Raw genomic sequence first — 4,752 nt, 5'->3', positions numbered from 1 at the left:
AAAAAAAAAAAAGAAATGTAAAAAAAAATAAATAAATAAAAATCTATTCCAAATAAAACTGAAAAAAAAAAAAAAAGAAAATAGGTGTTCTGCTGTTTTCAGGTGGAGCACTCTATAAATGTCAATTAAAATAAGTTGCTTATTAGTGTTGTCCAGGTCTTCTACATTCTCAATATTTAACTCTCAATTTTCTTATCAATCACTGAGAAAAAAGTGTTGAAATATCTAAACATAGTTGTATTTTTGTCTATTTCTCCTTCCAGTTCTACTATTTTTGCTTTATGCATTTTGAAGCTGTTATTATGTTCATATACATTACGTTATGTCTTTGTAGTTAACTGGTTCCTTATCATTATGTAATGTTTCTTTTTCTTATTATGAATTCTTTAATATTAATGTAGTGAGTTCAGCTTTCTTTTGATTAATTTTTTCATAGTAGATGTTGTTCCATTCTTTTGCCTTTATTCATCCTTCTACTTTTAACTTACCTATGCTTTTACATTTGGTAAAATAAATAACATTTGGTTAGGTCTTGCTTTTAATCTAATCAGACAATCTCTGTCTTTCAACTTGCATGATTAGTTAGATCTGCATTTTCCAATAAGATAGCAACTAGCCACATTTGCCTTTGGACAACTTGAAATATAGCTGGTCTGAATTGAGATGTATTTTAAGTGTATAATGCCCATAGAAATTTAATAAACAGAATGTAAAATATCTCATTAATACTTTTTATGATGACTATATGTTAAAATAACAACATTTTGTATAGATTCTGTTACATATATTATTAAAATTAACTTCATCTGTTTCTTTTCATTTTCTTTAATGTGGCTACTAAAAAACCTTAAATTATATGCCTTACTCATATTATATTTCTATTGGACATCACTGGTTTAGACCATTTCATTCAATTTCATTGTTAATAGGATTTAATTAAAATCTACCATCTTGCTGGTTAGCTTCTACTTGTTACTTTTTCCCTTTTGTTTCTCTTTCTCTGTTTGCTTTTGAATTAATTTACTATTACGTTTTTCTTTATTGCTTACTTACTATTTATAATTTTTGCATGTTTTAGTGTTTTCCCTAGAGCTTACAATATGTTTTTAGTTTACCACAACCTACCTTTAAACTCTATTTTACTTCTTTTTATATAGTGAAAGAATCTTATAGCAACATACTTCCAATACCTTTCTCTCTTCGTTTTTGTTATTTTTGTCATATATTATACCTTTACATGTACTATGAATTCACAGTACATTGCTTCTATTTTTGTTTAAAAAGTCATCGGTTCCTTAAAGCAATTTAAAATGGGGAAATGCTGGGGTGCCGGGGTGGCTGAGTCGGTTAAGTGTCCAACTTCGGCTCAGGTCATGATCTCACAGTTCCTGGATTTGGGCCCCACATCGGGCTCTGTGCTGACAGCTAGCTCAGAGCCTGGAGCCTGTTTCAGATTCTGTATCTCCCTCCCTCTCTCTGACCCTCTCCTGCTCATGCTGTCTCTCTCTCTCTCGCTCTCAAAAATAAATAAAACATTAAAAAAAATAAAATGGGAAAATGCCTTTCATATTTACCTTTATTTTCTCTATTGCTGGAACTCCTCATTTCTATAGATAGCCTAGGTTTCTGCGTGATATTCTTTTCCCTCTGCATGAAGAATTTCCTTTAATATTTCTTATATCACAAGTTCATTGGTAATAATATCATTCAACTTTATGAAAAAATATTTATTTTGCTTTTATATTTGAAAAATAGTTTTTCTGGGTAAAATATCCAAGGTTGACAGTTTGTTTTTTCTTCAATACTTTAAAAATGTTACTTCATTTTTCTGCCTTGAATAGTTTCTGATGTAAAATCTGCTTTAATTGTCATCTCCATTCCTTTTTATGTGTGTGTGTGCATTTTCTCTTGAGACCTTTAAAGTTGTTTCTTTGTTTCAAGTTTTACACGCTTTGAAGACGATATAGTTAGGGGTTCATTTTTTGTATATTTTGGGATATTTGTTATACTGTGAGATTTTTGGATCTAATTTGTCTTCCTTAACTAATTTTGGCCATTACATTTTCCAAAACATATTTTACCCCATTATCTCCCTCTCCTTCTACAAGTCCATTTATATGTATGGTAAACCATTTTTATATTGCCACAGTTCTTGGATACTGTTATGTTTTTCCCATTGTGTGTTTTATTTTTTTAATGGGGCTTTTTTTTCTTTTTCTTTTTGAGAAAGAGAGAGAGCAAGCATGAGCAGGATAGGGCAAGAGAAGGGGGGGGACAGAGAATCTAAAGCAGACTCTGTGCTGACAGTAGAGAGCCTGGTGTCAGGCTTCAATTCATGAACCTGTGATCATGACCTGAGCTAAAGTCCATTGTTTAACACACTGTGCCTTTTTTCTGTGTTTTAGTGAGGATAATTTTTATTCAGCTATTTTCTTTTTTAAAACTTTTTAAAAATGTTTTATTTATTTCTGAGAGAGAGAGAAAGGCAGCGTGAGCAGGGAAGGGTCAGAGACAGAGGGAGATACAGAATCTGAAACAAGCTCCAGGCTCTGAGCTAGCCATCAGCACAGAGCTCGAAGCAGGACTGGAACCCACGAACTGTGAGATCATGTCCTGAGCTGAAGTCAGATGCTTAACCGACTGAGCCATCCAAGCGTCCTTATTCAGCTATTTTCAAGTTCACTGATTATTTCCTGTATCAAGTCAAGTGAGGAACACATTGAAGGCTTTATATATCTCTGTTGCTTTGGAGGTTGTGTTTTTTTTTTAATTCTAACATTTTATTTGACTCTTTCTTGTAGTTTTCACTTCTCTGCTAAAATTTCTTATGTGCTGGTGTATGTTGCCCACCTTTTCAAGTAGAACCTCTAGCATTTTAAAAATAGTTATTTTAAATTCACCTCATGATTTCTGACCTCTAGGTCACCTCTGATTCTGATTCTGTTAGTTGCTTTAACAGTGGGTTGCCATGAGGTGCCTGTGTGGCTCAGTTGGTTAAGCATCCAACTTCGGTTCAGGTCATGACCTCACAGTTTGTGAGTTGGAGCCCCACATCAGGCTCTGTGCTGACAGCTCAGAGCATGGAGCCTGCTTCAGACTGTGTCCCCTTCTCTCTCTACCCCTCCCCAACGTGTGCTCTGTCTCTCAAAAATAAATAAATGTAAAAAATTTTAAAAAATGGGTTGCCTTTTCTTAACTTTTTATGTGTCTGATAATTTTTGTTGAATAACTAGACTTTATATTTAGAACAGTAGAAATTGAAGTAGAAAGCACCTGGATGGCTTAGTAGGTGAAGCATCTGACTTCAGCTCAGGTTATAATCTCATGGTTCACAAATTCGAGTCCCACACCCAGTGAGCTAGAGCTCCACTTTGGGTGAGCACGAGCTGTGCTTCAAGTGAGTTCAAGACTGGCTCTGGGTGAACATGAGCCCTGCTTTGAATGAGCCCCACTTCTCTCTCTCTGCTCCTCATGGAATTCTCTCTCTCTCTCTCTCCCTTTCTCTCTCTGACCCTTGCTCACGTGTGTCCTCTCTCTCTTTCTCTCTGTCAAAGAAAGGAAGAAAGAAAGAAAGAAAGAAAGAAAGAAAGAAAGAAAGAAAGAAAGAAAGAAGAAAGAAGAAAAGAAAAGATGTTACTTATATTTGGAAATAGGCACACCTCTTCTATTAGACTGTGATTTTTAGTGTTGATTCAACCTCATCAGAAGTTGAGCTGGTTTTGGTTTTGTTGTTTCCATGAGTTTAGTTTTCTACAAGTTTCAGTGTCCTTTAGGCTTACCTTGTGGTTAGGGTTGGGGACTCTGTGCTGATTGTTTTTTTCCAATGATCCTGATATACCCTAAGCTTTCAGCCTTCCCTGTGCAACTATGGCACATTGAAGACCTTCCCCCACAACCTTGCCTCCTCCCCAGTGGTAGCCTGCTATTTATTATTCAATGCTTGCTCTCTGGGGAGGGGCCAGGAAGCTTCTCTGTTGTCCTGGTCCAGCTCAGTATTAGTTAAACTCTCTGTCCCTCAGCTTTTGTGATGGGGATTTCTCATGATCTTGTCCCTCTTCCCCATGATAGTCAAACTATGCCTTGTATCCTTAGTGTGGCTTGTTCAGAAATTTCCAGACTCCACGTCCCTGTACCTCCCACTCACCCTAGTAATAGGAGAACTTTAATGGCATTGATTGATAAAGGATTTGTGAAATAGAACTATTTCCTGACTCTCTTGTAAGTACCGAGTATTTTTCTTTTACCTAATCACCAGCCACCTGTGGTACTTCAAATGTGTCCTGAGAGTATCAGGGTTTATTGCTTCTACCTCCATGATTTAAGGCTTTTATTTCATAGAAGCAAAAGATTCAGGAGAAGCTTATGTCTTTTGCGCCAGAACACTCAATCCCCTTCAGTGGATCCTGCACCACTCAAGGAAGTTCTTTCTGCTCTCTTATCCTGCCCATAAATGTTTCGTGTGTGATCTCCCCCCGGAAACCATGGGAAAGGATTTGCAGGTTGGTACACACTAACCTTGTGTTTATGGCTCTCAAGTAGGTATGCTCTCATGCTAGTCCACATTTAGCCTTTTTATCAATTTCTTAATTTTTTAGCTAAACCCTTCTTACATGTTTTTTTGTGGTATATCATCTCTTTTTCCCATGTTATGCCACAAATGAGCCAATTCTCACATTCCCCATCTCTCTGGAGAGGACTGTCTGCTTTTGATTGCAGAGTTCATGGTTGCCCTGTAATCTTAACTCTCTGATG

Source organism: Hyaena hyaena, unplaced genomic scaffold (genome assembly GCF_003009895.1).
Source record: "Hyaena hyaena isolate Hyena2069 unplaced genomic scaffold, ASM300989v1 scaffold_633, whole genome shotgun sequence".
Taxonomy (NCBI): Eukaryota; Metazoa; Chordata; class Mammalia; order Carnivora; family Hyaenidae; genus Hyaena; species Hyaena hyaena.
The sequence above is the reverse complement of the archived record's forward strand: the minus strand, read 5'-3'. Positions refer to the sequence as shown.